This window comes from Cricetulus griseus, unplaced genomic scaffold (genome assembly GCF_003668045.3).
Source record: "Cricetulus griseus strain 17A/GY unplaced genomic scaffold, alternate assembly CriGri-PICRH-1.0 unplaced_scaffold_2, whole genome shotgun sequence".
Classification (NCBI taxonomy): domain Eukaryota; kingdom Metazoa; phylum Chordata; class Mammalia; order Rodentia; family Cricetidae; genus Cricetulus; species Cricetulus griseus.
In genome coordinates, this window is record NW_023276919.1 from 6,503,156 (window position 1) to 6,519,540 (window position 16,385).

The 16,385-nt window shown below is 39.4% G+C and overlaps 1 pseudogene; it reads right to left on the reverse strand.

The window, feature by feature from the left end:
* Positions 1-148: 148 nt before the first annotated feature.
* LOC113838775 lies at positions 149-1,553 on the reverse strand (annotated as a pseudogene).
* Positions 1,554-16,385: the final 14,832 nt, after the last annotated feature.

Here is a 16,385-nt window from a genome sequence, read left to right on the forward strand (position 1 = left end):
GAACCCAGCAAGCGCGGCCAGAACAAAAAGGGGGCTCCGGTCTCCACGAGCCGTCCTTAAGAAGCCTCCCTTACGTCACCTTGGCTTTCCTACACCACGCCCTTATGGGCGAGTCCCGGGTCCACCTTGTACCTGTCCCAGGGCGGCGCTAGGGTGTGTCCCTACATTCTATACCTATTTTCTGATCTTCATTTGAAGGCTTTAAGGAATACAAGGCTGGGATGCATGGAGGCAGAGCACAGCTAACTCCTAAAACAATGCCTTTTTCAACAGCTGCTCTTTTAGCATTGAGAGCATCTGTAACTCTGTCTTTCTTCTCCTTCACTTCAACATCCCTTGTTGCTCCAACCTTAAACACAGCTACTCCATCTGAAAGTTTAGCAAATGTTTGTTTAGCTTTTCCTTTTCATATTCACTAGTTGTGATGTATAGCTGCTTAGTGATTTCTTGAATGCATTTCTCAATTTGAGTTTAGTCATCAGTTCCTTTCAAAAGCATGGCATCATTTTTGGGGACAATGACCTCTCCAAATTTTCCTAAATCATGACCTTCAACATCATCAAGATTTAGTTTTAGCCCCTGTTCTCCAAATTGCGCACCACCAGTAGCAATAGCTGTATCTTTAAGCTTATTCTTCCTATTGTCCCCAAAACCTGGAGCTTTAACTGCTACGAACTGAAGACAAGCTTTTAGCCTGTTCAAAACCAGTGTGCTTAGAGTTTCTCCATCAACATCTTCAGCAAATATGACCATTTGTTTCCAATGAGCATTAGCTTCATGAGAAGGTACAATGGACTGGATAATAGAAATTTTCTTTTCACTCAACAGAACATAGGCATCTTGGAATTCACATTTTTGACTTATTGATGTCTGAGAAATACATCTTCTTTCAAACTTCATGCCTTCAATAATTTCTAATTCATCATTCAGGGTATTTCTATCCTTCAGTGTGATGACGCCTTTCCCTCCAACATGTTTCATTGCATCAGATATGATGTTTCCAATGTCTATGTGTCCAATTGCAGAAAATGTAGCAACCTGAGCAATTTCTTCATGGGTTGTCACATGTTTAGATTGTTTTGTTAGTTCAGCGATTACAGCATCAACAGCCAACATCACACTTCTCCAGATTTCTTCTGGATTAGCCCCTTTGCTGATCTTCTCAAAGCCTTCCTTGGCAATAGAACGTGCCAGAACAGTAGCAGTGGTAGTGCCATCCCAGCCTCTTCATTTGAGTTATTGGCAACATCTTGAACAAGTTTAGTTCTGATATTTTTTGTATTTATCCTTTAGATCAATTGCCTTTGTAAAAATGACCCCATTTTTTGTTTCTTTGGGACTTCCTCAACTCTGGTCAATAATCACTGTTGTTCCCTTTGGCTCCATTGTAACAGCTACAGCATCGGCTAAAAGGCTCTACAACTTGGCATAAGCTTTAAGGATCAAGCACTTGCACCACATTTTACATCTTTGGCATAAGCCCGAGTGGCATGAGGAGCCAGCGCCCGGGACACTGGTCTCATCTGGCAAAGGAGTGTGGGTACTCAAAGCATTTCTGCAGGGTGGCTGCGGGAGGGCACTAGGCGAAGAAGGCTGGCAGGCAAGTGAGGGTGATTTCTTGGTGTTTTGTTGACTGGTTTCTTCAGTTCTTTGTATGTTTTAGAAATTTGCCCTTGGCTAGATGTGGGGTTGGTGAAGATCTTTTCCCATTCTTTGCACTGCTGTCTTATCTTGTTGATTATGTCTTTTGCCTTATAGAATCTTGTCAGTTTCAGGAGGCCCAGAATGTCTAAAGGAAAAACACCATGACAGTTTCCATAGTTTTTCTTTTTTTCTTTTTTGTCCAGTGAGTGGTACTCCATTGATTAAATGTATCACATTTTCTTTATCCATCCTTTAGTGGAAGGACATTTTAGTTGTTTACAGATTCTTGCTATTACAAACACTGCTGTTATGAACATCGTTTACAGATGTTGGTGTTGTATGAATGTACATCTTTGGGTATGTGCAAAGAGTAGAATTACTAGATGGTGAAGAAGACTGATACCGAATTTTCAGAAAAAAGTCCATACTGACACAGCCAAAATGGTTGTACAAGTTTTCACTCCCAGCAGCAACAGAGAAATGTTGCCCATTCTCCACAACCTCTCCAGCATAAACTAACTGTGGTGATTTTTTTCTCTAACTCTTCTGGCAGGTGTAAGATGATATCTCAGAGTTGTTATGATTTAAATTTCTCCAAATGCTAAGGATGTTGAGTATCTTTAAGAAATTTTATTCCTTTATTGACCAAACTAAAGTCTCAATGGACTAAAGACCTCAATATAAATTCAGCCACATGAACCACTTAGCAGAGTAATGGGTAGGTAGCATTGAATGAATTTGGATATCAGACAACTTTCTGAACGTAACAGTAGCACAGACACTCAGATGGTCAATTCAGTAATGGGGTCTCTTGAAACTGAGAAGATTATTTAAGGCAAAAGTCATAGTCAGCAAGAAAAGACAGCAGCCCACAGAATGGGAAAAGATCTTCACTAAACCCACAAGTAGCCAAGGGCTGATTTCTAAAATATGCAAAGAACTGAAGAAGCTAGTCACCAAAACACCAAATAATCCAATTAAAAGGTGGGGTACTGAACTAAATAGAGAATCCACAATAGGTTTTTACTTCTTATGGAAGAGAAAAATCTACTAATAAAAGATTTGGAGCAGGTCCTTCATAGACTGTTTCTGAACAGCTCCAGTTGCTTGGAAATGCCCAAACATTTTGTCATTGTATCATATGGAGTATCAACTCTATTGTATGGTGATATTAAATGTTGTACCATGTCACATACCTTAGGATATTAAAATCCCCAAGTGTTAAACTACATCTCATTTGCTCCCTGTTTCTAGGGCCCCTGATATGGGCAGAGAGTTTTCTGTCAGAGTTGCCCGGAAACACTTAGGATGTGTCTTTAGGTATCTATTACATCTTCAAATTTCAAGCCAACCACACCCATTTAAAACTTCACATTATTTCCTCTTGGACTTAGACAGAAGGCAGGAGTCTCTCACAGGCTCTAACTAATTTTACTTCTACTTCCCCACAGTAAACTACTATGGCTTCAGTCCAGTACACATGTCAGTGAATGCATCATTAAACCATTCCAGTTGATTGATGACCACTTAAATGTATCCCTTATGATGCAGTTCTCAAAATGGAGACAACCTCAATTTGCTTGTACTATTTTTGAAGGTGTAAGTCTTCCTGGTGTTTCACTTAGACATTTTGTTATATTAGTTGTTTATTTTTAGCTTTTTTTCTATTATTATATAAATTAGAAAAAAAAGATGGTTTTAAATTTCAATCGCAGTTCCCTCTACCTCCCATTTTCCCCTGGGCCCTACTATTGTCCTACCTATCCCATATCAATTCTGCTCTGCAGGGAGTATTAGGTCTTCCATGGTTGGTCTTTGGAGTCTGTCATATCCCTTGGCATGGGATCTAGCCTCTCTCCCACCATATAGGCTAAGGGAGTATCCCTCTATGTGAAAAGGGCTCCCACATTCAATTCCTATGCTAGGGATAAGAACTGATCTACTACAAGAGCCCTGATAGACATCTGAGAACTCCTCACTGACACCCACATTCATGGATTCGGAATGAGTTCCATGCTGGATTCCCAGGAATCAGTCTGGAGGCTGAGAGCTCCCCCCTAGTCCAGGTCAGCTGTTTCTGTGGTTTTCACCAGCCTGGTCGTTCCCCTATGCTCATCACTATTCCTTCTCTGCAAATGGATTCTAGTTCACATCAGTGTTTATCTGTGGGTGTCTGATACTTCCATCTTATGCTGGATGAACACTGTAGGGCGGCATATAAGTTACTCATCTATCTCTTTACCATGGCATTACTTGTTATAATTTGCTTTACTGCTAAATCCGGCCACCAAATGAAACTGGGAAGCTTTGTTTTCTGCTTTCTCTTGCTAAACAATTTTGGAGTTCTTCACATCTTCCCTGTATTCTGCATTCTTCACTGTGATTGACCCTCTATGAAACACCATAGCTTTAATGACAGAAAACTCACCTCAATGCATGTCTAAGGACATAAAATGGATATTGCTTTGGGGAGAGTACAATATCTAATGATAGCATTGTATTTCAGCTTCATGTGGCTGCGTGGACTCATGATATGTGTGCAAAGATTTCGACAATGTTTGGACAGGGACATATGCCTTGACAAACAGGCAGACACAAGTAACAGTGAATATAAGGTGCACAATTGACACACATGTTCACCTATATTCCATTGCAAAAGCACCAAGAATTTATACGTTTCTCGAGATTCCTAGTAGACATGTTCATGAAATACATTTTAATATGCAAGAAGTTTCCATTCCCTAAGTCATGAGCCTACAAAGACAACTGGATTAATTTTGAGATTTTTGGTTTGTTACCTGGAATAATACTACACCCTTTGTGGCAGAAGACATTACATATTCTTCCAATATAAACCTCAGTTTATGAAGCCTTTATTGTTAACAATGTCCTTGATTCATGTGGGCAAGCTTGTTGGTCTCACTAGGAGATGTTTTCCATGTCAAATGTCTGAAAAGTTTTCTTTTCTACATTTTGATACAACAGTCTTACCTGTTGTCACTAAAAAATAGACATCTATCCAGGGAATGATAGTTTTATCATTTCTAAACATGGGACTATAACCTGTGTTAGTCTCAGATTCTTTTTAATATGTGTCAGTACAAGTGATCACATTGTTCCTTCTTTGAACTTGGAAAGCTCCCATACTAGATATGGCAACCTGTATTATATATGTAACCATGATTTAGGATAATTCCGAATTTTTGGAGGTGTGGATGGATTTCTCCCTCCTTGTCATTTCCTTGAATTTATTTAGTTAAACACCAGCTTAACGTAATAGCTGTACATGTGCTACCCTTTATTCTACCTGAGATCAGAGAGTACCTGAAAAGAATAGGCTCAGTCATATGGAAATTCATGGCTTCCAGACTTTCTAAATTTTTACCTGATAAGTCTTGTGGGGATTCTACACATATTTGAGAGATATTCCATCAAAGTTTAAATGATTCAATTATTTTGTGTTAAATGTTTGCTAGCTATATAAGCCACAAATTCAATGGAAACTTGAGACACAGTGATATTGTATATCTACCAAAGAAAGCCTTTAAATAACTTTTTCAGAGACTATTCTGTGGAATTATATGATGTTGAATGAGGGTTTGTGCCAAATACAAAACTTGTGCCAGATACATGTCCTTGTCCACAGGCTAATAGATTGTATATGAAAAGAATATCTAACTTTCTGCTGCAAACATGAAACACATTTCAACATTAAAGACACTACCTCCTAGTCAAAGTTTGGGAAATAATTTTCCAATCAAATGAATATAACAAACATTATGGTACTATAAAGGTTTCCCAGTTGTCAGATGGGGGTCTGTGATCTCCCATTTGATGATGTTACCTGTTTCTATGGAGTTCTCCAGCAAGGTATTGACAAATTTGAAACCACTGTTGTTGACAATTTCCTTGAATCATGTGGTCAAGCTTGGAGGTCTCAACAGGAGACTTTTCTATTGATAATTCTGAAAATGTTACTTATCTCTACAATTTGAGACAACATTCTTAACTGTTCTCATTAAAAATAGATATCTATACAGTGAATTGTAGTTTTATCTATTCTGCTCTGTTATTATCTGTGTTAATCTCCGATTCTTTTTAATTTGTGTCTGTATGTGGTTTGTACAAGTGATCACAATGTTCCTTTTTGAATATGGATAGATATGCAAATATGATTTTGTGATGTCCTCTGAATTTTTCCTATGTATGTGGATTTCTCCCTCTGTGCCCTTCCTTGAATTTATTTATTCAAACACTTTCTTAAAGTAATAGCTGTTCATGTGTTACTCATTATTTTACCAAAGATCAGAGAATATCTGAAAAGCATAGGCTCTGTAATATCGTAAATCATGGGTGCCAGTCTTTCTAAATATTGAACTGAAAAATCTTACAGGGATTTTATGCATGCTTGAGAGAAATTCCATCAAAGTTTAAATGATTCAATTTTTATATGTTACATGTTTGCTAGCTATATAAGCCACACAATCAATGAGGCCTTGTAAAGGCGTACATAACTAAATAGAGAATACACAATAGGGTTTCACTTCATTTGGAATAGAAAATGTAATAATAAAAGATTTACTACAGGTCTTTCATGCAGTATATTTAGTCAGATTAGGTACCCTCATGTTGTTTAACTGTTCCAGTTGCTTGGAAATGCCCAAAACTTTTGTCATAAGCTCACTTGGAGACTCAACTCCATTGTCTGATAATATTAAAAGTTGTACAACAGCATATACCTAAGGATATTGAAATCCCCATTGCAAAACTGCATCTCACTTGCTCCCTGTTTATTGGCCCCATGAAAAGCAGAGAGAGATTTCCATCAGAGTTTCCAGGAAACACTTATGATTGGTCTGTCACAAGCTATTACATCTTCAAATTCTAAACTAACCACACCCGTGCATGACCTCACATCATATCCTCCTGGACTTAGGCAGAAGGCACAAGACTGTTTGGCTTTAATTATTTTTATTTCTGCTTTCCCACAAGAAACTACCATTGCTTCAGTCCAGTACACATATAAGTAAATGCATCATTATACCATTCCAGCTGATCGATGACCACTTAGATATATATCCGATATGCTCTAGTTCCTCCCCTGTCCCCCACTAATGCCCTACATATCCCATACCATTTTTGCATCCCAGGGAGAGTGAGGTCTTCCAGCAGGGCACTTCAGAGTCTGTCATATCCTTTGGGATAGGGCCTAGGGCCTCCCCCATCGTCTAAGCTGAAGGAGTACCCCCCATGGAGAATGGGCTCCAAAATCACTTCCTATGATAGGGATAAGTACTGATCTATTATAAGAGGCCCAATAGATTCCCAAGGCTTCCTCACTCATACCCACAGTCATTGGGTCTGTATCAGTACTATTTTGGTTACCCAGGTATCATTCTAGGGACAATGACTTCCTCCTAGATCAGGTTATCTGTTTCAGTGGGTTTCACCAGCCTGGTCTTGACTGCTGTGCTCATTACTATTCCCTCTCTGAAACTAGATTCCAGTTCAGTTCATTTCAGTTTTTAGTTGTTGGTGTATGCTTCTACTTCCATCAGCTTCTGGATGAAGGCTCTATGTTGGCATATAAGTTAGTCATCAATCTCAATATCCGGGCAGGGCATTTCTGGTAGCCTCTCCACTGTTGCTTAGATCGTTAGTAGGAGTCATCCTTGTAGATCTCCAAACATTTCCCTAGTGCCTGATTTCTCTTTAAACCTATACTGGCTCTCTCTCTGATGGGATCTCTTATTTTGCTCTCCTCCATTCTTCCCCCTACACAACCAGAAGCTTCTGTATGGCTAAGGACACAGTCAGCAATAAAAAATGACAGCCTACAAAATGGGAAAAGATATTCAACAACACCATATCTGACAGATTGACTCATCTCCAGAATTTACAAAGAACTCAAGAAGCTAGTTTCCAAAACACCAAATAATCCAATTACAAAGTGTAGTACAGAAATAGAGAATTCTCAATAGAGGAATGTAAAATGGCTGAAAGATCACATAAAAGATCTCAACATCCTTAGCCATCAGGGAAATACTAATCAAAACAACTTTTTGACTTTTAATATGGATGTCATATTGGTAAAATATTATAAAATAGAAAAAAGTTTCAGGGATAAAATAGAGGCTATTTTGTCCACACAAACAGACAGATGCATATTGTAATCACATAATAATCTAAATATTACACAAAACTAAATTTTCACTATAGGAATATGTGGCCTCAACTTCATGACTATAGGCCACAATAACGAAGACCATTGAATGGCCCAGGAAGGAGAGGTTTTAGAGAGGCCCAAAACATCAATGGACATTTTTTCTTTTTTTGATGTTTAAAGACAGGGTTTCTCTGTGGCTTTGGAGGATGTCCTGGAACTTGTTCTTTTAGACCCGGCTGGTCTTGAACTCAAAGAGATCCGCCTGCCTCTGCCTCCCAAGTGCTGGCATTAAAGGCATGCACCAACACTGCCCGGCTCATCAAGGGACATTTGCTGTGTCTCTGTGTAGCTGGCATCTCAGTGCTCTACTGAGAATGTATGAAGTGGACACAGAGAAGTTCCTCCCTTGTACAATAACACATATCGAATCCTGGCTTGTTATCATTTGTTTTACTGCTAAATCTGCCCAGCAAAGAATATGGGAGGCTCTTTTTTGCTGCTTTCTCTTGTGAAACAAAGTTGAATTTTTCATACCTGCCCTGGAATCGGTGCTCTCTGACCCATAGTCTTTAAACCACCATAGACTTCACTGACAGAAAACTCTCCTCAATGAATGCTGATGTCCAAGGATATACAAAGGATATTGCTTTGGGGAGCATAATATCCAATCATAAGACTGTATTTCAGGCTCTCGTGGCTTCTTGGGCCCATGATATGGGTTTAAAGAATTGCACAATATGTGTACAGTGACATATGCCTTGACAAACATGTAGACACGTGAAACAGAGAAAGTACAATGCAAAATTGGCACCCATGCTTACATAAAAGCACCAAGAATTGATAATTTTCTCTAGATTTCTAGTAGATTTCTTGGGTTAATATATTTTATAACTGAAGAAATTTCCATTCCTTAAATCATGAGCCTACAGAGGCAACTTGATTAATTTTGAGATTTTTCTTGAGAAAAAGACTACCAAATCTGTGGCAGAAGACATTATATATTCTTTCTATATATACTTCAGTCTATGAAACCACTATTGTTGACAATGTCCTTGATTCATATGGACATTGGAGGTCGCAATAGGAGATTTTTCATGTCACATATCTGAAAATTTTACTTCTTTCTATATTTTGAGGCAAAGTACTACCTGTTCTCACTGAATTATAGATTTCTATCCAGAGAATGGTAGTTTTATGTTTTCTGAACATTGGAGTATAATCTGTGTAAATCTCAGATTCTTTTTAATTTGTGTTAGTATGTGGTTTGTCCGAGTGTTCTCATTGTCTTGTCTTTGAACTTACATAGCTCTAATACTATATATGGCATCCTACATTCTAATGTGCAATCATGATTTTGGGTTGTCTTCTGTATTTTTGATGTGTGGAAGGATTTCTCCCTGCTTGACTTTTCCTCAAATTTATTTATTCAAACATTAAAAAAAAATTTGTGAGATACTTGGGAAAATCTACCCCCTCTGTGGCAGCAGACATTAAATAATCTTTCTGAATAAACCTCAGTCTATGAAACCATTATTGTTGACAATGTCTCTGATTCATATGGAGAAGCTTTGAGGTTTCAGCAGGAGACATTTTCATGTCAAATGTCTGAAAAGATTACTTATCTCTACATTTTGAGACGATAGTCTTACCTGTTGCCACTAAAAAATAGATATATATTGAGAGAATGGTAGTTTATTTTTTCTGATCTGTGGACTATAACCTTATTACTGCAGGATTATTTGTAATTTGTGTTGGAATGTGGTTTGTACAAGTGATCACAGTGTTCATTCTTTAAACTTCGATAGCTCTAATACTAGATATGGCATCCTACATTATAATATGCAAGCATGATTTGTGGATGTCTTCTGAATTTTTTGATGTGTAGATGGATTTATTTAGCCATTGCATTTTCCTTGCCCTTTCCGTCGTCCTCCTGTGAGATACCTTGTTCAGCCTCGACACAGTATTACGGTGGCGAGAGAATTTCCTTGGTCCTGCCTCAACTAGATAATAAGTCTGACTTAGTATATTTTCTATAGTAGGCCTTACCAACTCCAAGTAACAAATGAGAGGTTGGGGGAAGAGTAGATTGCAGGAGGAGAGGAGGGATGTTATAAGAATATGAAAATAAATACATAAAAAGAAAAAAACAATCACATGTCATTAACATCTCTTAATATCAGTGGACATCATATACTTAAAAAATACACAGGCTAATAGATTGCATAGCATTGAAAAGAGGATCTCTCCTTCTGCTGCAAACATTAAACACAGCTCAACATAAAGACAGTCACTACCTCATATCAAAGCATCAAATAGTCATAAGAAATATTATGTTACTATAATGGCTCCCTAGTTGTCAGAATGGGGTCAGGGAGCTCCCTCTAGATCAGGTCAGCTATTTCTGTGGGTTTCTCCAGCCTGGTATTGAGCCATTTGCTCATCATGCTACCATTTCTGAAACTGGATTCCAGGAGTTCAGGGCATTCTTTAGATTTGTGTGCATTCTTCTGCTCCAGTCATCTACTGGATGAAATATCTAGGATGGCATATAATGTAGTCATCCATCACATTACAGGGGAAATGAATTTAAAGTAGCCTCTCCACTATTGCTTAGATTGTTAGTTGGGATTATCATTGTGGATCCATGGACATTTGCCTAGTGCCATATTTCTCTGTAAACCTACAGTTTATGCCTCTAGTAAGGTATCACTTTTCTTGCTCTCTTCTATTCTTCCCCCTAATCAATATTTTGATTGCTCATATTCTCTTATCTGCTCCTCATCACCCCGCCTCTTTCTCCTTCATTCCTCCTCTTTCCCCATGCTCATAAATTATTCAGGAGATATAGGGGAAGGTGCCTTTCCCCTACTCTGAGGAACCATGTATGCCTCTTTCATAGACCTACTTGTTCTTAGGTTCTCTGGAATTGTGGATTGTAGGCTAATTATTATTTACCCTAGGTCTAATATCTGTATATTAGTGAGTAGATAACATGTCGTGTTTTTTTTTTATTTTTTTAACCTTTAACGCGTTAACTCAATTAGGATGCTTTCTTCTAGTTCCATCTATTGTTTCATTGTTTCTTTTTTATGAGTAGTACTAAATTGATTAATTTTAACCACATTTTCTTTATTCATTCTTCAGTCGAGGAATACCTTGGTTTTTTTCCCCCAAGTTCTTGCTATTACAAATACAGCTGTTATGAACACAGCTGTATATGTGTACATATTGTATGAATGTACATGATTTGGGTATGCATCAAAAAGCGGAATTTCTAGATTGTGAAGTAGACTGATCTCCAATTGTTACAAAAAATCCCATACTGACTGCCAGAATGATTGTACAAGTTTTTACTCCTAGCAGCAACAGAGGAGTGTTCCCAGTTCTCCCCATCCTCTCTAGCATAAAATTTCAGTGGTGGATTTTCTGTAGCGATTTTGACAGGTGTAAGGTGATATCTCAGAGGTGTTATGATTTACATTTCCTCAAAGGCTAAATACATTGAGCAATTTCCTAAGTGTCTTTTAGCCATTTTAGATTCCTCTGTTGAGGAAACTAAATTTTCAAAGGATCAAATACTTCGATCTGAATCCAAACAAAATGAAACACTTAGCAAAGTACTTGGAAGGTGGCATTGATTGAATTTGTACAGCAAACCACTTCTTCAACTTAATAATAGCACAGATTCTCAGATCGACCTTTCAGTAATGGGGCATCCTGAAACTGAGTAGATTCTGTAAGGTAAAAGACACAGTCAACAAGACAAGACAGCAGCCCACAGAATAGGAAAACATCATCAACAACCCCAGATCTAGCGAAGAGCTGACTTCTGAAGTATATAAATAACTGAAGAAACTAGTCACCCAAACATGAAATAATACACTTAAAATGTGGGTTACAGAACTAAACAGACAAAAAACCCAATAGGATTTTACTTCTTATGGAAGTAAAAATCTACTAGTAAAAGACTTGGAGCAGGTTGTACACAGCGTATATTTAGAGAGATTACATACCCTCAATTTGGTTAACTGTTCCAGTTGCTTGGACATACCCAAACCCATTGTCATAGGCTCATTTGGAGAGTTAAGTCCATTGTATGGTTACATTTAAAGTTGTAAAATGGCACACACCTTAGGATATTAAAATCTGCAAGTGCAAAACTGCACCTCAGTTGGTCTCTGTTTCTAGAGCCCATGATATTGGCAGAGGGATTTTTGTTACAGTTGCCAGGAAACACAGTTGCCAGGAAACACAGTTGTCTGTCACAATTTATTTCATCTTCAAATGCTATACCAACCACATCGACTCATGATCTCACAATATAACCTCTAGAACTTAGGCAGAAGGTAGAAGTCTCTCTCTGGTTTTAACTATTTGTATTTCTGCTTCCCCACACTAACCAACTATGGCTTCAGTCCAGTACACATGTAAGCTAATGCATCATTATACTATTCCACTTGATTGATGACCACTTAGATATATCCCACTTTCTGCAGGTCCCAAAATGGAGACAACACTAGTTTCTTGTACATTTTTGTGAAGGCTTAAGGCCTACTTGTGTTTCACTCATACATTTTGGTACATTAATTGTTGTAGTTTTTAGCTTTTTTCCTTCATTTTTTATTTAAATTAGAAAAAAAACATCATTTTATATGTCAATCCCAGTTCCCCCTCTCTCCCCTCTTCCTCTGCCCCCCACTATCGCCCTACCTAACCCACAACATTTTGCTCCCTAGGGAGTGTGACGTCTTCTATGCAGGTGTACTGAATCTGTCATAACGATTGGGATAAGACCTAGCCCCTCCCCCTGTTGTCTTTGCTTAGGGAGCATCCACCTATGTGAAATGGGTTCTCAAAGTCCATTGCTATGCAAGTTATAAGTTCTGATCTACTACAAGAGGCCACATAGATTAGAAGGAATCCTTACTGACACCCATATTCTTGGGTTCTGGATCACTTCCATGCTGGTTTCTCAGTGATCAGTCTGGAGGTCAAGAGCTCCTGCTTGTTCATGTCTGCTGTTTCTGGGGGTTTAGCCAGCTGGGCCTTGACCCCTTTGATCATCGCTCCTCCTTCTCTGAAACTGGATTCTTGTTCCATTCAGTGTTTTTTTGTGGGTGGCTGCTTCTACTTCCATCCTCTGCTGGTTGAAGGTTCTAGGATGGCATACAAGTTAGTCATCTTTATCAGGGGAAGGCATTTATGTCAGCCTCTCTGTTGCTTAGATGGTTAGATGGTGTCTTCCTTGTAGATCTGCAGACCTTTCCCTAGCACCTAATTTCTCTTTAAACCTATACTGGATCCTTCTCCAATGATATCTCCTATTTTGCTCTCCTCTATTTTTCCCACTATACAACCATAAGCTTCTTTAAGGCAAGGACACTGTGAGCAATACAAAATGGCAGCCCACAGTTTGGGAAAAGATGGTCATCAACCCCAAATCTGATAGGGCTGATCTCCAAAATTTACAAAGAACTCAAGAAGCTAGTTTTCTAACCACCAGATAACTGGCTCCCTCTCTGATGGTATCTCTTATTTTGTTCTCCACTATTCTTTCCCCCTACAAAACCAGTTGCTTCTGTAAGGGAAAAAATACAGCAATACAAAATGGCAGCCCACAGAATCTGAAAAGATATTCACCAACCCCAAATGTGACAGAGGGCTAATCTCCCAAATTTACAAAGAACTCAAGAAGCTAGGTTCCTAAACAACAAAAAATCCAATAAAAATGTAGAGTGGAGAACTATATAGAGAATTCTCAAAAAGGAATATAAAATTGCTGAAAGACACATAAAAAAGTGCTCAACATCCTTGGTCATTAGGTAAATGCACATCTAAACAAAATTTAGATTTTAATAATGATGTCATATTTGTAAAACATTATAATAATGGAAAGAACTTTCAGGAATCTTCTCTCTTCCTGTCTCTGTCTCCGTGTCTCTGTCTGTATCTCTCTGTCTCTGTCTCTGTCTCTGTAATCTGGGTGGGAGCCTGCAGCTGTACATGGTCTGGACTGCTCTTGACCGACTTTGTAGGTGGATGTTCATGTGACCCTCAGGCTAGCAAGTGTTTTTCATTTTCTCATCATTGACTCTGGTCATAATGTATCCCTCTCTAGAACTCTGAGAATTTTGATGATGGGGATGGAGCTTTGCTGGCTAAAGGGTCTACAATTTATGTTCCTCACAAAACCAAAGGATTATTGTAAGTTCCAGGGACCTGAAACTGGTACATGCAAGCAGGTCCTATTCACTCCAAAGAAACATTACTCAGCCTTTCCCTGGTCCCGGACTCGCTTTACTCATGTATTCCGGACCCCACAGGAATCCCCACCTCATCTTACAATCCTCCCCTCCAATACCTGGACTTAAGAAACACTGTATTTTTTTAACTTAACTTTTTCTTCTTCACAGCTGACATCTGCGCAAGTCTTAGAAGTACCAGAGAGATACTCACTCCAGGACTAGAGTGGAACAACCAGATTCTCCAGGATGATCCCACCCAGCTTTCTCAGGTCACCAAAGAAGGTCAGTGCCCCCTAAATCAGCAGTAAGCAATCTTGAAACTTGAGGAAATTATTCCCTAACCAGCCAGGTCTAACAACCAGCCTTTTAATAATCAGTGAATGAAAGGTCCAGGCAACAGGCTGGCCTGTCCCAGTCACCTGTCAGGTTGCACTGAGGAGGACTTCTGGTGAGCCCAGGGATCCCTTCGTAGTAAGTCTGCAGACGGGTGTAAAGGACCCTTTTAAAAGACAAACCCGGGCACACTCATGGTCTCTTACCTTCTCTTTCTCTCATCATCCCCTTCCCCACAGCTCTCTGATCTCTGATCTTGCTCTTACCCACTTAGTCTCTTCTCCTGCCTCCCCCAGTCTCCCCTTCCCGCCATGTCTGAAACTCTGTGGTTCATGGACTCTCTATAGTTCATGTTCCATTGCTCAGAGTTCCACCTCCATAGCAAGATTTCCCTTCCTTGTAATCAGAAGACCAACACTGGACATGAGAAAACCAGGGAGGCTCTCTGTGAGCTCCCTTCCCACCCATGCTGGGGTGAGCAGGAACCAAGGAGAACTTTTTCTCAGACAGAGCAACCGGTGAGACACACCTTCTGGTCAGTATGTTTCACAAGAATGAGGTCCACCAAACACATGGCCTGAGTCTCTTGTGTGTTTCCGTTTTAAGCCTTAGGCAGTTTTTTCCAGCTGCTTTTCGGGACCCCATCTTGCCTGGACTGTTCCAGCATTCTTTTTTTCTGCACTCTGGCCACCAGTTCAGACCGACTCAGAGTTCTCAGATCGTCCTTACTGAGCCACGTTTGGTCTTGCCCATGGGAAATACATTTCATGTTAGGGGATCCTTCTAGTTACTTTTCCTGTGGAAAAAAAACTGTTCATTGACTTTTGTGGATGAATGTCATCTTCCCTAACAAGGACAACAATGGACTAAAAAAATGAAAACACTAACAATACTTAACAAAAGGTGAGTATTCCATGGTTAGCTACTTCCAGCAAGGTTTACATTCCATTTATTAGACTAGAATGAGTGATCATTGGACTGTAGCTACTTGTTTGCATGAGATGACTTCAGCTGTGGGACAGAGTTTATTAGGCAGAGATGGCATCCTCATTGACTGGGGGGGATATGCAGAGTTGTACATGGTCTGCACTGGTCTCAGCCTACACCGAGCATTTGTCTGTCTGTCTCTGCCTCTGTGTCTGTGTCTCTGTCTATGTCTCATTTTTGCTCACTGTCTTTCAGTCTCTCTGTCTTTGTTTCTTGAGCCTAGGTGAAAAAAGCAGCTGTATCTGGTCTGGACTGGTCCATGCTTGAATTGAGGCCTGATCTGTGTGTCTCTCTTTGTCTCTGACTCTCTGTCTCAATCAGTACGTCACTGTCTCTCACTGTTGCTGTGTCTCTGTCTCTGCAACCTGGATTAGAGCCTGCAGCTTACCCTGGACTGGTCTGTCTGTCTGTCTGTCTCTCTATCTCTCATTGTTTTTTTTCCACTGAGTAGTACTCCATTGTGTAAATGTACCACATTTTCTCTATCCATTCGGTTGAGGGGCATCTAGGCTGCTTCCAGTTTCTGGCTATTACAAATAGTGCAGCTATGAACATCGTTGAACATATGTCCTTGTTATATGAATGTGCTTCTTTTGGGTATATGCCTAAGAATGGAATTGCTAGACCTTGTGGTAGGCTGATTCCCATTTTTTGGAGAAGTCGCCATATTGATTTCCAAAGTGGCTGTACAAGTTGACACACCCACCAGCAGTGGAGAGTGTTCCCCTTTCTCCATATCCTCTCCAACATGAACTGTCATAGGTGTTTTCGATTTTGGCCATTCTGACAGGAGTAAGATGGTATCTCAGAGTTGTTTTGGTTTGCATTTCCTTGATGGCTAAGGATGTTGAACACTTTCTTATGTGTCTTTCAGCCATTTTAGATTCCTCTCTTGAGAATTGTCTATTTAGTTCTGTACCCCACTTTTTAATTGGGTTGTTTGTTGTTTTGGAAACTAGCTTCTTGAGTTCTTTGTATATTTTGGAGATCAGCCTTCTGTCAGATGT